General features: G+C 43.4%; 1 protein-coding gene across 2 annotated transcripts in view; it reads left to right on the forward strand.

Moving 5' to 3' along the window:
• Nucleotides 1-434: 434 nt before the first annotated feature.
• The window catches only part of LOC106566626 (transmembrane and coiled-coil domains protein 1), a 109295-nt gene continuing 92205 nt past the window's right edge, over nucleotides 435-17524 (forward strand). The window contains exons 1-2 of one of the 2 annotated variants that reach the window (XM_014134826.3): nucleotides 440-530; nucleotides 12565-12619. The gene's annotated coding sequence lies outside the window, so the exon portion shown is untranslated. Of the gene's footprint in view, nucleotides 531-12564; nucleotides 12620-17524 lie in introns of both variants that reach the window. The other variant, XM_014134825.3, reaches the window with a different exon arrangement.

The raw sequence follows: 17524 nt of genomic DNA on the forward strand, positions 1-17524 counted from the left end.
TGTCATATCACTGAGCTGGACTGTATCGAGAAAATGTCAAGATCAATCTTTCCCTGTAACCAATCAGTGTTTTTATTATGACTGATATGTACATTGTCATACTGTCACAGTATGGCTATTGCCACAAGGTTACAAATTAGAATAGGCGTGACCAGGAAACAGGCACAAGCAGTACATCAATAAAATCGAGTTCCTCTGTAATAATCAAGTTGAATGAAAAGTTGATATTAGATTATGATTACAATCATTACAAATCCTGCACAATATTCTAAAGAATGTATTTGTTTCAATTACCAATATCGCTCGAGTAGCCTATATAAATTATTGAAGCGTGTTTAGACTATATTGAATTGAGGATGTTTTGCAGTGAGCTCCCCTAAACGAACCAAATGGTTTGGTCTGCCCGTGCCCTCTGCTGCTGTACGTCCTATTATTCCGACGTCAGCACGAGAGAGCGCAGAGAGGAGGGGTGGCGTTGCGTTGTGGTTGGACGTGTGTTGACTGGAGCAGTTTTTTTTTTCATCTCACATGTAAGTGCCAATTTGCTGCTAAAGTTATCATCTCTAAATGTGTATAGTGTGACAGTTATTGAATCCGTTATGGTGCAATACTACGGCAATTTTAGACGTAACAGTTGTTTCTTTCGCAAAACCACGTTTCATAAGTCTTGGTTTATAATGACACAATCAAACAGGACTTCAAGCGCTGTCAACCTGTGTCTGTTTCAGTGATGCAGATTGTCACTATTCTAGCTCGCTACGTTATACACTTATATTGTATCAATAGCCTACGAATGGATTGTATCGTTCAGCCACATGTTGATGTTGTAAATTTGTTACACTTCTAATACTGTAACGTTTCCTTGTCATGTCATCGAAGGAAGTTGCTTGCTTACCATATGAAGGAACCCTATATTTTTATCTCCATCTGTGCTATTTGTTTGGTCAATAGTGTAACTTATACACTGTAATATCTGCTTTAATGTGTTAGTAGCTTAACATATTAAAAACACTGCAAACATCTTTTATTCCTGTGATAATTTGCTGTTTTGCTCTTGTCTCAAACGCATTAAGAAATAAATAAATAAATAAAATACATTCCACAAATTAACTTTTAACAAGGCATACCTGTTCATTTAAATGCTTCAAAATAGCCACCCTTTGCCTTGACGACAGCTTTGCACACTCTTGGCATTCCCTCAACCAGCTTCATGAGGTAGTCACCTGGAATGTGTTTCAATTAACAGGTGTACCTTGTTAAAAGTTAATTTGTGGATTTTTTTTCCTTAATGTTTGAGCCAATCAGTTGTGTTGTGACAAGGTAGAGGTGGTATACAGAAGATAGCCTTTTTACATTTGAGTCATTTAGCAGACGCTCTTCTCCAGAGCGACTTACAGTAGTGAATGCATACATTTCATACCATATTTTTTGAATATATATTTTTTAAATGTTTGTACTGGTCCCCCGTGGGAATCGAACCCACAACCCTGGCGTTGCACACACCAAGCTGGCGTGGCAAACACCATGCTCTACCAACTGAGCCACGGGGAATAGCCCTATTTGGTAAAAGTCCATATTATTGCAAGAACAGCTGAAATAAGCAAAAAGAAATTAGTCTATCATCACTTTAAGACATGAAAGTCCGTCAATCCGGAAAATTTCAAGAATTTAGAAAGTTTCTTCAAGTGCAGTCACAAAAAAAGATCAAGCGCTATGATGAAACTGGCTCTCGTGAGTACCGCCATAGGAAAGGAAGACCCAGAGTTACCTGTGCTGCAGAGGATAAGTTCATTAGAGTTACCAGCCTCAGAAATCGGCAATTAACTGCACCTCAAATTGCAGCCCAAATAAATGCTTCCCAGAGAGAGCGCTTAGTGGGACTGTCATTTGTTTTTCAACTGGATAATCACCCAAAACACACCTCCAGGCTGTGTAAGGGCTATTTGACCTAGAAGGAGAATGATAGATTGCTGCATCAGATGACCTGGCCTCCACAATCACCTGACCTCAACCCAATTGAGATGGTTTGGAAATCTGTTCTTTGGTCTAATGAGTACACAGAGTGAAGGAAAAGCAGCCAACAAGTGCTCAGCATATGTGGAAACTCCTTCAAGACTGTTGGAAAAGAATTCCAGGTGAAGCAGGTTGAGAGAATCCCAAGAGTGTGCAACGCTGTCATCAAGGCAAAGGGTGGTTACTTTGAAGAATCTCAAATATAAAATATATTTTGATTTGTTTAACACTTTTTGGAATACTACATGATTCCATGTGTTATTTCATAGTTTTGATGTCTTCACTATTATTCTACAATGTAGAAAATAGTGCAAATAAAGAAAAACCCTTGAATGAGTAGGTGTGTCAACTTTTGACAGGTACTGTGTATAGAATGACAAAGCTGTAAAACATTATCCTAAATATAAACCATCAACTTAGTGAATACGATTGATGTTTAGAATGAGGGTTTCAGCATGAAATATCCTTTTTACACACTTATATTTATTTTACTATATCAGTACTTATTTTTTGTCAATGTTTTGGCATCAAACTGATGGCAGTTGTGAAAAATGTCAATAGTTGGAAGAGTTGCAGAGTTAGTTGAAAATAATGCCATGTGTGATGGGATGTATAGACATTATGGACAGTGTGTGGATAGAATATGTAGTATATCTGAAGAATATGTGGATAGAATAATATATGTACAGCAATAGTTGAATAGGATGGCCTTGACTAGAATACAGTACATACATATGAAATGGGTAAAACAGTATTAGAGTGACCTGGGTTCCATTATTAAAGTGACCAGTTGTCCATGTGTATGTACATAGGGCAGCAGCCTCTAAGGTGTAGGGTTGAGTAACCGGGTGGTAGCGGGTAGTGACGGTGACTAAGTTCAGGGCAGCTTACAGGAGGCCGGCTAGTGATGGCTATCTAACAGTCTGATGGCCCTGAGATGGAAGCTGTTTTTCAGTCTCTGGGTCCCAGCTTTGCATTGACCTCGCCTTCTGCATGATAGCGGGGTGAACAGGCCATGGCTCAGGTGGCTGAGGTCCTTGATGATCTTCTTATTCTTCCTGTGACACCGGGTGCTGTAGGTGTCCTGGAGGGCAGGCAGTGTGCCCCCGGTGATGTGTTGGGCAGACCGCACCATCTCTGGAGAGCCCTGCGGTTGCGGACGGTGCATTTGCCGTACCAGGTGGTGATACAGCCCGACAGGATGCTCTCAATGGTGCATCATCCTTCATAGTATATCTGCGGTTATGTGCATGCCATGGATGGCCCAGAGAGCTACAACACATGACAACTACCAATTGTTGTCCACCATAGTGTATTTTTGTCTGTTAAATAGCTAATGTAATTTCATTTTAGTTGGACACAACCATGAAACAAGTATTTATGTGTGTGAGTGAGTGGGAGACTCTCCAACATGGAATTATTTTGAGGATTAGCAGTTGAATTTCTATTTTTTTCCCCTCCAATGTTTTACAAGAAGACATGGGTGTTAAATTCTCGTTCTACTCTACAAAGAAGTAGGAAAACAAGCATCTATGATTTTAACTGAAGGTTTGTTTGTATTGATCAATTCACTTATTCAACCATTCTGTTTCTGCCTATCCACAAAAACAAACACGCAGAAGCGGCCGGAAATTATAAGTACAGTATCCCGCTATCTGTCTGGTAAGTGGCTGAGAGCATCTCTGCCCCTTCAGGGCGCATCAGACACAGCCATTCATGTCTCACTCCGCTGGTCAGACCACCGCGATGACGCTTGCCAGCCCTCCTCCCTCCCCGACCAGCTCGCTCTCCTCCTCTCTGCTCTGTTCACGTTGTGCCTGCCTGGTCCAGAGCTGCTGTGATTGTGAGCAGGCTGTGAAGCTGCTCTCTCTCTCTGTTTCTGTGATGCTCTGCCTGCTGTGTGGTTGCCCGCGTTAGACTGAGGACCCATGATCTGATCTGACCATGGACTCTGCATCTGTTTATGTGAGTCTGAAACGCCTTCAGAGTGTTGTATTTATTTACCCAGGCTGTCACCTGTCCAAATGAATGGAGCATTTGTAAACAGAGCCTGCCTCCCACACAACATAAGTGCTTGTGTTGTTTAGAAGCATGATAAGAATGTTAACATTGGCATTAATGTATTATGGTATTATTAGACACTGGTAAGTAACTGTGATAGAGGGAGTTATTGTTTGAGTACATACAGGTAGACAGATTGCTGTTGGACTCAAAGCAAATCAAATTGTATTGTTCACATACACATTTAGCAGATGTTATTGCGGGTGCAGTGAAATGCTTGTAAAGAGAACAACTTTCAGTGTTTTGATAGCGATGAATGGATGGGGGAAGAGAAGAAACTGTTTTGACTGGGTTGTTATGAATGGTGGGCAGAGTTAGTGTTTGAGGTGTCACTGTGGAACTCTTGGCTTTGGCTTGTGGTTTCTGGATGCTTATGTGGTTTCATATCTTTAGTTCAGGTAATGAAGGCTGACTGAATTAGGTTTATTGTGTGACCATTCTTTTTCTCTTTCAGTTCGAAATATGACCACTAATGTGACAGGATCGTGACAAACAATATGGCGATATAAATCGTTTTCTAACTAACGTAGGCCTATTACTTAATTTTTTTAAAAGGTAACTTTTTTCCACATTCTTAATTGATCACTACAATTCACTTGGGTCCAGTTGAATTTCCATGGGCTTGCGTCATTCCCAGAGTGATGTGTCTGTCTTCCCTAGCCAAAGGCCCTGGCCTGGAGCAGCAGTATCTGGTTGAGCTGGAGAGGAAGTGGCCACTGGTCTCTGAGAGGAAGCAGATTCATCTGGGTGGAACAGAACATAACTATGTTTCTCTGTCACACCTTCCCACAGTGCTGTGGTGTGCTGTCTGAAAAGGCCACAGAGCAGCTTGGCACCTCTAATTTTAGTCCCATCAAGGCTGTGAAGGCTGCCGGCAAAACCAGCCATGCTTATGCTCGGTTCGTTTGGTCTATGGTAGATTGGACTAAAGTGGCAGTAGCACCAAATCTTAACGGTGTGTGTGTGTGTGTGTGTGTGTGTGTGAAATCGGAGATTTACATACACTTAGGTTGGAGTCATTAAAACTAGTTTTTCAACCACTGCACAATTTTCTTGTTAACAAACTATAGTTTTGGAAAGTCGGTTAGGACATCTACTTTGTGCATGACACAAGTCATTGTTCCAACAATTGTTTACAGACAGATTATTTCACTTATAATTCACTGTATCACAATTCCAGTGGGTCAGAAGTTTACATACACTAAATTGACTGTGCCTTTAAACAGCTTGGAAAATTCCAGAAAATGATGTCATGGCTTTATAAGCTTCTGATAGGCAAATTGACATAATTTGAGTCAATTGGAGGTGTACCTGTGGATGTATTTCAAGGCCTACCTTCAAACTCAGTGCCTCTTTGCTTGACATCCCAGGAAAATCAAAAGAAATCAGTCAAGACCGCAATTTCCAAATGCCTGAAGGTACCACATTCATCTGTACAAACAATAGTACGCAAGTATAAACACCATGGGACCACACAGCCATCATACCGCTCAGGAAGGAGACGCATTCTGTCTCCTAGAGATGAACGTACTTTGATGCGAAAAGTGCAAATCAATCCCAGAACAACAGCAAAGGACGTTGTGAAGATGCTGGGGGAAACAGGTACAAAAGCATCTATATCCACAGTAAAACGAGTCCTATATCGACATAACCTGAAAGGCTGCTCTGCAAGGAACAAGCCACTGCTCCAAAACTGCCATAAAAAAGACAGACTACGGTTTGCAACTGCACGAGGACAAATATCATACTTTTTGGAGAAATGTTCTCTGGTCTGATGAAACAAAAATAGAACGGTTTGGCCATAATGACCATCGTTATGTTTGGAGGAAAAAGGGGGAGGCTTGCAAGCCGACAAACACCATCCCAACCATGAAGTACGGGGGTGGCAGCATCATGTTGTGGGGGGGCTTTGCTGCAGGAGGGACTGGTGCACTTCACAAACTGGATGGCATCATGAGGAGGAAAATTATGTGGATATATTGATGCAACATCTCAAGACATCAGTCAGTAAGTTAAAGCTTGGTTGCAAATGGGTCTTCCAAATGGACAATGACCCCAAGCATACTCCCAAAGTTGTGGCAAAATGGCCTAAGGACAACAAAGTCAAGGTATTGGAGTGGCCATTACAAAGCCCTGACCTCAATCCCATAGAAAATTTGTGGGCAGAACTGAAAAAGCGTGTGCGAGCAAGGAGGCCTACAAACCTGACTCAGTTACGCCAGCTCTGTCAGGAGGAATGGGCCAAAATTCACCCAACTTATTGTGGGAAGCTTGTGGAAGGCTACCTGAAATGTCTGACTCAAGTTAACAATTGTAAAGGTAATGCTACCAAATAGTAATTGAGTGTATGTACACTTCTGACCCACTGGGAGTGTGATGCAAGAAATAAAAGCTGAAATAAATCATTCTCTCTACTATTATTCTCACATTTCACATTCTTAAAGTAAAGTGGTGATCCTAATTGACCTAAGACGGGGACTTTTTACTGGGATTAAATGTCAGGAATTGTGAAAAACGGTGTTTAAATGTATTTGGCTAAGGTGTATGTAAACTTCTGACTTCAACTGTATATACACACACACACACACACACACACACACACACACACACACACACACACACACACTACCGTTCAAAAGTTTGGGGTCACTTAGATATTTCCTTGTTTTCTTTTTAAGAAAAGCAAAAATGTTTGTCCATTAAAATAATTTCAAATTGATCAGAAATACAGTGTTCACATTGTTAATGTTGTGAATGACTATTGTAGCTGGAAATAGATGATTTTTAATGGAATATCTACATAGGCGTACAGAGGCCCATTATCAGCAACCATCACTCCTGTGTTCCACTGGCAATTTGTGTTAGCTAATCCACGTTGATCATTTTAAAAAGCTAATTGATCATTAGAAAACCCTTTTGCAATTATGTTAGCACAGCTAAAAACTGTTGTGCTGATTTAAAGAAGCAATTAAACTGTCCGCCTTTATACTAGTTGAGTAGCTGGAGCATCAGCATTTGTGGGTTCGATTACAGGCTCAAAATGGCCAGAAACAAAGACCTTTCTTCCAAAACTCGTCAGTCTTCTTGTTCTTAGAAAAGAACGATGGAGGTCTGCACCCGTGTATTGACTATTGGGGTATCAATCAGATCACTGTGAGGTACAGCTACCCGCTGCCTCTCATCGCCAGTGCGATCGAGTCAATACACTTCACAAAATTGGATCTCAGGAGCACTTACAACCTGGTGCGTATCCGGGAGGGGGACGAGTGGAAGACAGCATTTAGTACCAGGGCACTATGAGTATCTCGTCATGCCGTATGGGTTGATGAATGCTCCAACAGTCTTCCAGGCCTTTGTTGACAAGATTTTCCGGGACCTGCACAGGCAGGGTGTAGTGGTGTATATCAACGACATTCTGATATATTCCGCTACCCGCGCCGAGCATGTGTCCCTGGTGCGCAGGGTGCTTGGTAGACTGTTGGCGCATTACCTGTACGTCAAGGCTGAGAATGTCTGTTATTCCAACAGTCCGTCTCCTTCCTAGGGTACCGCATTTCCACTTCAGGGGTGGAGATGGAGAGTGACCGCATTTCAGCAGTGCATAATTGGATGACTCCCACCTCGGTAAAGGAAGTGCAGCGGTTTCTAGGGTTTGCCAACTACTACCGGAGGTTTATCTGGGGTTTTGGTCAAGTAGCGGCTCCCATTACCTCACTGCTGAAGGGGGGACCAGTGCGACTGCAGTGGTCAGCTGAGGCGGACAGGGCTTTTGGTCACCTGAAGGCTCTGTTTACTTCGGCTCCCGTGCTGGCTCATCCGGATCCCTCTTTGGCGTTCATAGTGGAGGTGGACGCGTCCGAGGCTGGGATAGGTGCCATGCTCTCTCAGCGCTCGGGCACGCCACCAAAGCTCCGCCCCTGTGCTTGCTTTTCAAAGAAGCTCAGCCCGGTGGAGTGAAACTATGATGTGGGGGACCGGGAGCTGTTGGCTGTTGTCAAGGCTCTGAAGGCGTGGAGACATTGTCTTGAGGGGGCTAAACACCCTTTTCTTATCTGGACTGACCACCGCAATCTGGAGTACATCCGGGCGGTGAGGAGACTGAACCCTTGCCAGGCAAGGTGGGCCATGTTCTTTACCCATTTTGTTTTCACTATCTCCTACCGACCAGAATCCCAGAACGCTAAGGCAGACGCACTGTCCCGGATGTATGACACAGAGGAGTGGTCCATGGATCACACTCCCATACTTCCGGCCTCTTGCCTGGTGGCACCGGTGGTGTGGGAGCTGGACGCGGACATCGAGCGGGCATTACACACAGAGCACACTCCCCCCCCCCCCCCCCCCCCCCCCCCCCCAGTGTCCAGCTGGGCGTCTGTACTTTCCGTTTGCTGTCCGCGACCGTTTAATCTATTGGGCCCACACGTCCCCCTCCTCTGGTCATCCTGGCATCGGTCGCCTTAGTGGGAAGTACTGGTGGTCCACCTTTGCTAAGGACGTGAGGTCTATGTTTCCTACTGCTCGGTGTGCGCCCAGTGCAAGGCTCCCAGGCACTTGCCCAGAGGGAAGTTACAACTCCTACCCGTTCCACAACGGCTGTGGTCGCACCTGTCGGTGGACTTCCTGATGGATCTTCCTCCCTCACAGGGCAACACCACGATCCTGGTCGTTGTGGATCGGTTTTCTAAGTCCAGCCGTCCCTTTGCCAGGTCTACCTACAGACTGCGGAGGCCCTGTTCACTCACGTCTTCCGCAACTACGGGGTGCCTGAGGACATAGTCTCTGATCGACGTCCAGGGTATGGAGGGCATTCATGGAACATCTGGGGGCCTCGGTCAGCCTCACCTTATGTTTTCACCCCGAGAGTAACGGGCAGGTGGAGAGAGTCAACAGGATGTGGGTAGGTTTCTGCGGTCATATTGCCAGGACCGGCCAGGGGAGTGGGCGGCGTTCATCCCCTGGGCAAAGATGGCCCAAAACTCACTCCACCACTTCTCCACTAACCTCTCCCCCTTCCAGTGCGTACTGGGGTATCAGCCGGTTCTGGCACTTTGGCATCAGAGCTAGATCAAAGCTCCTGCGGTGGACGAATGGTTTAAGCGCTCGGAGGAGACCTGGGACGCTGCTCATGTGCACCTGCAACGTGCCGTGAGGCGGCAGAAGGCGAGCACCGACTGCCACCGCAGTGAGGCCCCGGTGCGAGTCTGGCTCTCGACCCAAAAATAGCCCCACCGCCTGCCCTCCCGCGGTTTGTGGGGCCATTCAAAGTCCTGAGGAAACTGAAAGGGGTATGCTACAGGTTACAGCTTCCCCCAGATTACCGTATTAATCCCTCGTTCCAAGTGTCTCTCGTCAGGCCGGTGGTGGCTGGCCCACTCACGGAGTCTGAGGTGCGGGAGGTTCCTCCGCCCCCTCTGGACATCGAGGGGGCCCCGGCATATGCTGTTCGAGCCATCCTGGACTCGAGGTGTCGGGCGGGGGTCCTTCAGTACCTCATGGAGTGGGAGGGGTACGGTCCGGAGGAGATGCTGGGTGCCGGTGGAGGACGTCTTGGACCCTTCGTTGCTGTGGGAGTTCCACCGTCTCCACCCGGATCGCCGCGCTCCTCGTCCTCCGGGTCGTCCGCGAGGTTGTTGTCGGCGTGCTGCTGGAGACATGTGTCAAGGGGGGGTACTGTCACAGCTTCCACCGAAGTCGGTCCCTCTCCTTGTTCAGGTGGTGTTCGGCAGTCGACGTCACCGGCTTTCTAGCCATCGCCGATCCACTTTTCATTTTCCATTTGTTTTGTCTTTGTTTTACACACCTGGTTTCAATCCCCCAATTACTTGTTCATTATTTAACCCTCTGTTCCCCATGGTTGTTTGTGTGATTGTTCGTCTTCTATACGGTCCGTTATTGTGGGCTCGGTATATTGTGTTGTATTTGAGGATTCTTGAGTAAATACGTTGATTACTCATATCTGCTGTCCTGCGCCTGACTCTCTACACCAGCTACACACAGGCCCGATTTACAGCTCCAGATACTCAATGAGTCTAAAGAAGGCCAGTTTTATTGCTTCTTTAATTAGTACAACAGTTTTCAGCTGTGCTAACATAATTGCAAAAAGGTTTTCTAATGATCAATTAGCCTTTTTTTAAATGATAAACTTAGATTAGCTAACACAACTCGCCATTGGAACACAGTGAAGGTTGCTGACAAATGGGCCTCTGTACGCCTATGTAGATATTCCATAAAAGATCAGCCGTTTCCAGCTACAATAGTTATTTACAACATTAACAATGTCTACACTGTATTTCTGATCAATTTGAAATTATTTTAATGGACAAAAAATGTGCTTTTCTTAAAAAGAAAACAAGGAAATATCTAAGTGACCCCAAAGTTTTGAACGGTATTGTGTGTGTGTGTGTGTGTGTGTGTGTGTGTGTGTGTTTTATTTAGAGATATCTATCTCTATCTCTATCAAGCTTAAGGATAAATCAAGCGTTGATGTCAATGGGAGATTTGGATACCTGTACATCTGAAATTAAGATTTGTCTCATTGTGTCTAGCTCCAGTACCGGTGCTGATCTACAGTCTCTCTGTGAGCAGGCTGGGCTGAGGTGTCGACCTGGGGTGGTGTCTGGTCATGGCAGATGTTCTGGGACTGGACTGAGCGGCTGGCTAGCTGAGGGGTTATTTAAATAGGTGATGATATGGGTTATTTCTGTCTGATTGGCGGCAAGGAGTTTGAGTTGAGAGTTAGACTCACCTGCTGGGGCTTGACATAGAGTAGATGGCTGTTCTGACTAGATGGGGACACAGTTTGCTTTAACCCCACAATCTATCATTCCTAACTGGTCTTTGATACAAAGTCATGCTCCAGCCAATGCCATCTGAACCATGTTCCACATTTTGATTAAATTGTGAAAGATTTAAGGTGATTGTGCTCTAATATACAGTACCAGTCAAAAGTTTGGCACACCTACTCATTCAAGGATTTTTATTTTATTTTTACTATGAAATAACACATGGAATCATGTAGAAAGAAAAAAGTGTTTAACAAATCAAAATATATTTTAGATTATTCAGAGTAGCCACCCTTAGCCTTGACGACAGCTTTGCACACTCTTGGCATTCTCTCCAACAGCTTCATGAGGTAGTTACCTGGAATGCTTTTCCAAGTGTCTTGAAGGAGTTTCCATATATGCTGAGCACTTGTTGGCTGCTTTTCCTTCACTCTGCGGTCCAACTCATCCCAGACCATCTCAATTGGGTTGAGGTCGGGTGATTGTGGTCATCTGATGTAGCACTCCATCACTCTTCTTCTTGGTCAAATAGCCCTTACACAGCCTGGAGGTGTGTTGGGTCATTGTCCTGTTGAAAAACAAATGATAGTCCCTATAAGCACAAACCAGATGGGGTGGCGTATCACTGCAGAATGCTGTGGTAGCCATGCTGGTTAAGTGTACCTTGAATTCTAAATAAATCACAGACAGTGTCACCAGCAAAGCACCCCCACACCATCACCTCCTCCATGCTTCATCATCCATTCATCTACTCTGCGTCTCACAAAGACACAACGGTTGGAAGCAAAAATCTCCAATTTGGATTCATCAGACCAAAGGACAGATTTCCACCGGTCTAATGTCCATTGTTTGTGTTTCTTGGCCCAAGCAAGTATCTTATTATTATTATTAGTGTCCTTTTAGTAGTGGTTTCTTCTTTTTCAGCAATTTGACCATGAAGGCCTGATTCATGTAGTCTCCTCTGAACAGTTGATGTTTAGATGTGTCTGTTACTTGAACTCTGAAGCATTTATTTGGGCTGCAATCTGAGGTGCAGTTAATTGCCGATTTTTCTGGGGCTGGTAGCTCTAATGAACTTATCCTCTGCAGCAGAGGTAACTCTGGGTCTTCCTTTCCTGTGGCGGTCCTCATGAGAGCCAGTTTAATCATAGCGCTTGTTGGTTTTTGCGACTGCACTTGAAACTACTTTCAAAGTTCTTGACATTTTCCAGATTGACTGACCTTCATGCCTTAAAGTAATGATGGAATATCATTTCTCTTTGCTTATTTGATCTGTTCTTGCCATAATATGCACTTGGTCTTTTACCAAATAGGGCTGTCTTCTGTATACCAACCCTACCTTGTCACAACACAACTGAATGGCTCAAACGCGTTAAGAAGGAAAGAAATTCCACACATTCACTTTTAAAAAGGCACACCTGTTAATTGAAATGCATTCCAGGTCACTACCTCGAAGTTGTTTGAGAGAATGCCAAGAGTGTGCAAAGCAGTCATCAAGGCAAAGGGTGGCTACTTTGAAGAATCTTAAATATAAAACATATTTAGATTTTTTTTGAACACTTTTTTGTTGTTGGTTACTACAGGATTCCATATCTGTTATTTCATAGTTTTGATGTCTTCCTATTATTCTACAATGTAGAAAATAGTACAAATTATGAAAAATGAGTAGGTGTGTCCAAACTTTTGACTGGTACTGTATATATTATAGTAAATGCTGCGGCCCTCGACTGTCAAGGTGTCCTCGAGGTCAAGCACTAAACAGGGTAAGTAATGTCTTTTTAAAGAGTGACTGCTCCTACAAATAAATGAATCCCTTTGAAAGCGGCATATGTGGCATCGATATGAGTCAGACACATTTATACTAATGTCAAAATTGGCTACAAAGTGTAAATAGGATAATTTTGGACATAAAGTCAGTCTCATCTAAAATGGAGTTTGGAACCTCAGTGCGTCACAACGAGTAAATTTAAGCTTGGGTTACAATTATGTCAGCAAATCGCCCCTTCGCCCATGTCGCTTCCCTTCATTGAATGGGGCGCCGTTGTTTCATCGCCACCATCCTTAAAAGCCCTATAAGGATTGACCGTGCAATGCAGTGCTTCCAGCAGGATGAACAGCCAACAACTATGGTTTGCATGCCCTGCCGAAGGACCTTATACCATGCGGAATAGATGGTTGGAGTTCATTGGTCCCCAATGGTGGTGAGTATACCGGTAGCTAGACGATAGACTGCTGGTTATGTATCTATATAATCGGATTAGTCACTCTCTTTTTTTTATTTTAACAATCAGTATCACTATCATTGCCAGCATAGCTGATGTTAGGTAGCTAGCTACCAACTAGGTCTAACGTATAATAGTTTATCAAAATTTTAAGCTAAACATTCTGATCTGTTGCATTAGTGAACTCTGTGAAGGGTGGCTACTGATGTACAGTAGGCCTAGTTGTATGAATTTTGGATATATCGTTCCGGAACTGTCCCAGTCTGTTTGAACCGTCCCAGACATATTTTGTTTTCTTCCCCCAAGACAATGGGATGCCCTTTAATTTCTAGCCCTAGCTCCATATCCAGAAAGAATACCCTGTTGGATGATTATTTTGTATTTTTCTCCCTTGCTGTGTTGGCTCTAGTAATGATTGGTAGGACTGGGGGCAGTCAGGATACAATGAATGAGGCTAAAAATAATTATGAGGAAGAAGTATGTAGGTAGCTAGTGCTAGTTAATTAATTTGTTGTTCTCAAATCACTTGTCATGACTGTAGTGGTGTCTGGAAGTGGATTTATACTTTATGACCAAAACTTCCCAAACGGCCTGCTCGGTGAAGGAAAGTTGCCTTGCGTGAGAAATTGTCAAACAGTGACATACACTCTGAATGACCTACAATTATAAATCCCAGGCCAAACCAAGCTGTACTGTGCAAGTAGGCTAATAGTAGGCTACTATTGAAACATGTAAATAAGGCTGTCAACTTAGTCCAAATGTTTTTCAAAGTCACACTTTTGTAATAGAACATCCAATTTGTTGTTTTTCTAAGTCTATAACAATGCTTAAACCACATCAGAAGACCACTAGTGAGATCTGGGAAAAATGTATGTAATTCATTTTTGTGTAGTTACCCTTTTAAAGTGGAACTGGCACCATTTTAACATGTTGTCAGGGGAATAGGAGCCTACTGTTTCTTCTGCAGCTTGCCTGCCAATGCATGCTTGGCCCAACTCACGTTTTGACAACTGGATTGGAACTTCCCTGCTTGCCCGCCCATTTGATAAATGCCAAAATACATTTGTGACCGACCGTCTCAATTCGGTCCTATGTAGCAAAATTTGAAATTGTTTTTTACATTGGATAAAAGTAAAGACTCGGAGCTAGAAAATTGTATATCATACACTGCAGTTGAGGAACAATGGGAAAGTAATTCTGCTTTGAAAGTTGATAAACTTGTAACACCACTTTTGAGAAAATGGCCCTTGAATGTTTTGGTACACCTACTGGAGAGCTCTTCTTTGTCTACACCCATTCAGCATTGTTCACACCCTCTTAAGTCCCACCCATCTCTTTAAGGATTCACATGTGAGGCCATGTGCTAAACAGTGTGAGTAAGGTACTGTACTAAACAACCAATGCTTTCAAGACTATAAGTGGTGAAAATAGTAGCAAAATTATACTTTATCTAGTCCATGGCCTATATCCTAATTTGTCTTTGGTGCAGGTCATGTTGTTTTTCACATTACCGTCTCTGGTAAACGCACATTATATCAAATAAAATCTAACTATTTGTCACATTCATAGGATACAGACGGTTTAAACGGTTCAATGAAATGATTACTTGCATGTTTGCATCGTAGCATGTCAAAAATAGAAAGTGTCCAGATACATATTTCATAATTATTAGATGACTCTTACCCAGACACACTTGTCTAAATTGATGGGTCATGTGAAATAAATGCTATAACCACCCCCAGCCACATCAAGTGGATTGGTCACTATTGTCTAGACATGTACACATGTTCATGAAATACAATACATGGCCAGAATCACCCCCAGATACACCTGGCTAATTTGATGGGTCATATAAGGATCCGGCCGAAGTGGAGTCTTTTGTTTAGACAATTAACCTAATGGTGCTTTCAAGACAACTGGGAACTTGAAAAAAATGTGAGGTCAAATCATGCCAGTGATCTTCAGCTTGGAAAGTCTGGGCTCTAGAAAGAGGTTCCCAGTTGTCTTGAATGCACTGAAGATGGAAGTCGGAGATTTCCGAGTTCCCAGTTGTTTTGAACGCTGCAATAATCCAAACCCATACGGATTGTCATAGCTAGCCATGCATGAATCTGCAGGTAGCTATAGCTAACCAACTAAGTTCAATGTTAGCTAGCTAACATTAGGCTATAACTAGCAATGTAAATGGCTTTCTGAGATACAAATAATATATGGCTAGCAACTCTTTTGCAGTCTGCGGAAGAATGGATTGTTTACACATACTGTACTGAGCAGCTCATGTTATAGACAGAATTTCGCTACATGGCAGACCAATCCGAACTCATCTCTCAGCATGTCCAGCCCATCCATTATCTCAGCCAATCATGGCTAGGGGCAGGGTCCTGTCTTTTTCCGTGGCTAAACCAACTAGGTTTGTAATATAAGTTTTATTCGTATTTACAGATGGCATACAAGTTTGTTATTAAGGCACATGAAACTTCACATGTTCCAGAAGGCATTCCTACCAAAAATAAATGTTAACATTCAAATGCCTCTCCTTTGAAGTAGTGACATGCTACATACGCCTAGTTTCCTGAAACAAGTCACATTTGATTGATGCCAATATACATTTGATTGACAACAAAGGGTCCGGTCATAAATTACCTCCAGTGTGCTCTGGGTCATTCCTAAATTCAGAGTGTTGTCAGATTGTCTGTTCGTGAATTTAGACCCACTGCTCTATTGACGCTGGACACTCTGGCCGAGGAGTAGGGTTGATCTGAGCATTCTTCACAATGGCAGTCAAGCACCCAACCTCCCAACCTAACTGGATAAAGTTGGCTAGCTTGCTAGCTACTTCCAGACACAAATGAGAGAACACCTCACTCTGGCCATTTTACTCGCCCTTGCAGAGCTGGTTAGGCTGTTAACATATTATCTAGAGCATTCGTGACTAACTGTGCTGCTTGTAACAATGTAATTACTTTATTTGCTGACATTTACTGATACAGTTCATATTCAGCGGGTGTTGCATGCTCGTACATTCATCAGGGATTCTGCACTTTGGCATACACAGACCAGAGTGCTCTGAAATCGAAGTAGATAGCCAGAGTGAATTTACGAACACACCCTGGATAACAGTCGTTCAAGTTCAGCATAGCTAGCTAACTAGTAATCATGATATCAGGTAGGCATAGCCACTAAACAGGCTAATTAATGTATTTTAAAGAGTGACTACCCCTAAAAATCAACTAATCCCATTGAAAACGGCCCATGTGGCATCGATATGAGTCAAACATTTATTCTACTGTCAACATTGACTACAAAGTGTAAATAGGATCATTTTGGTCATAACTCCAGTCTCGTCTAAAACGAAGTTTGGAACCTCAGTTCTTCACAATGAGTAAATTAAGGTTGGGTTTGGATTACAATTATGTCAACAAATCATGCCTCCTTTTGTCAAGCTCCACATGCAAAACAGCCCTCCGCCCACTTCGCTTCTCTTCATTGAATAGGACTCCGTTGTTTCATTGCCCCCAACGCGTTCAAAGGATCACGGCCGCTTGAGACTGAAAAGCCCTATACGGATTGACCAACAATGGTTTGTATGCCCTGCCGAAGGACCCTATCACGCAGAATAGGTGGTTGGTGTTCGTTGGATTGCGTATGTGTGCCATTCAGAGGATCAATGGGCAAGACAAAACATTTAAGTGCCTTTGAACGGGGTATGGTAGTGGATGCCAGGTGCACTGGCTTGAGTGTGTCAAGAACTGCAACGCTGCTGGGTTTTTCACACTCAACAGTTTCTTGTGTGTATCAAGAATGGTCCAACACCCAAAGGACATCCAGAAAAACTTCACACACCTGTGGGAAGCATTGTAGTCAACATGGGCCAGCATCCCTATGGAATGCTTTCAACACCTTGTAGAGTTCATGCCTCTATGAATTGAGTCTGTTCTGAGGGCAAAAGCGGAGGCGCAACTCAATATTAGGAAGGTGTTTTGTACACCCAGTGCATATTTGCAAAGTTCTATAAAAAATACCCAGCTTGATAACCTAGTAGGCTAATTCCCCAGCGACGCAGATACAACTAGTTGTGAAGTGCATTAGTAAAAAGCTTTGTTCTGTCTTTAGAATAAAATGCAATTTCTCACTTGGCTATCTATTATATCGTCCTGTCACAAGCCCTCCCGGTCAACACCACCTTACAAGTTGCAGTTGTTCGAGAGATGTCCAGTTTCCTAACTGCCATTTGTAATAGAACAGTGACTGTGTTCACAGATGCATTCGATGCAGAGAGACCAGGCACTCGACATGTATCGAGCCAACACATGGAGACTTGTGAGATGATGTGATGAAATCCAGACTGACAGTTAGGCTTGATACTGATGTCTTTGAATGGAGAGAGACTTGGCACTCGGCATTAAAATGTTACTGAACACAACTTTTACTTGTATTGTCTTTTTT

The sequence above is a fragment of the Salmo salar genome, chromosome 13 (genome assembly GCF_965601325.2).
Source record: "Salmo salar chromosome 13, fSalSal1, whole genome shotgun sequence".
Classification (NCBI taxonomy): Eukaryota; Metazoa; Chordata; class Actinopteri; order Salmoniformes; family Salmonidae; genus Salmo; species Salmo salar.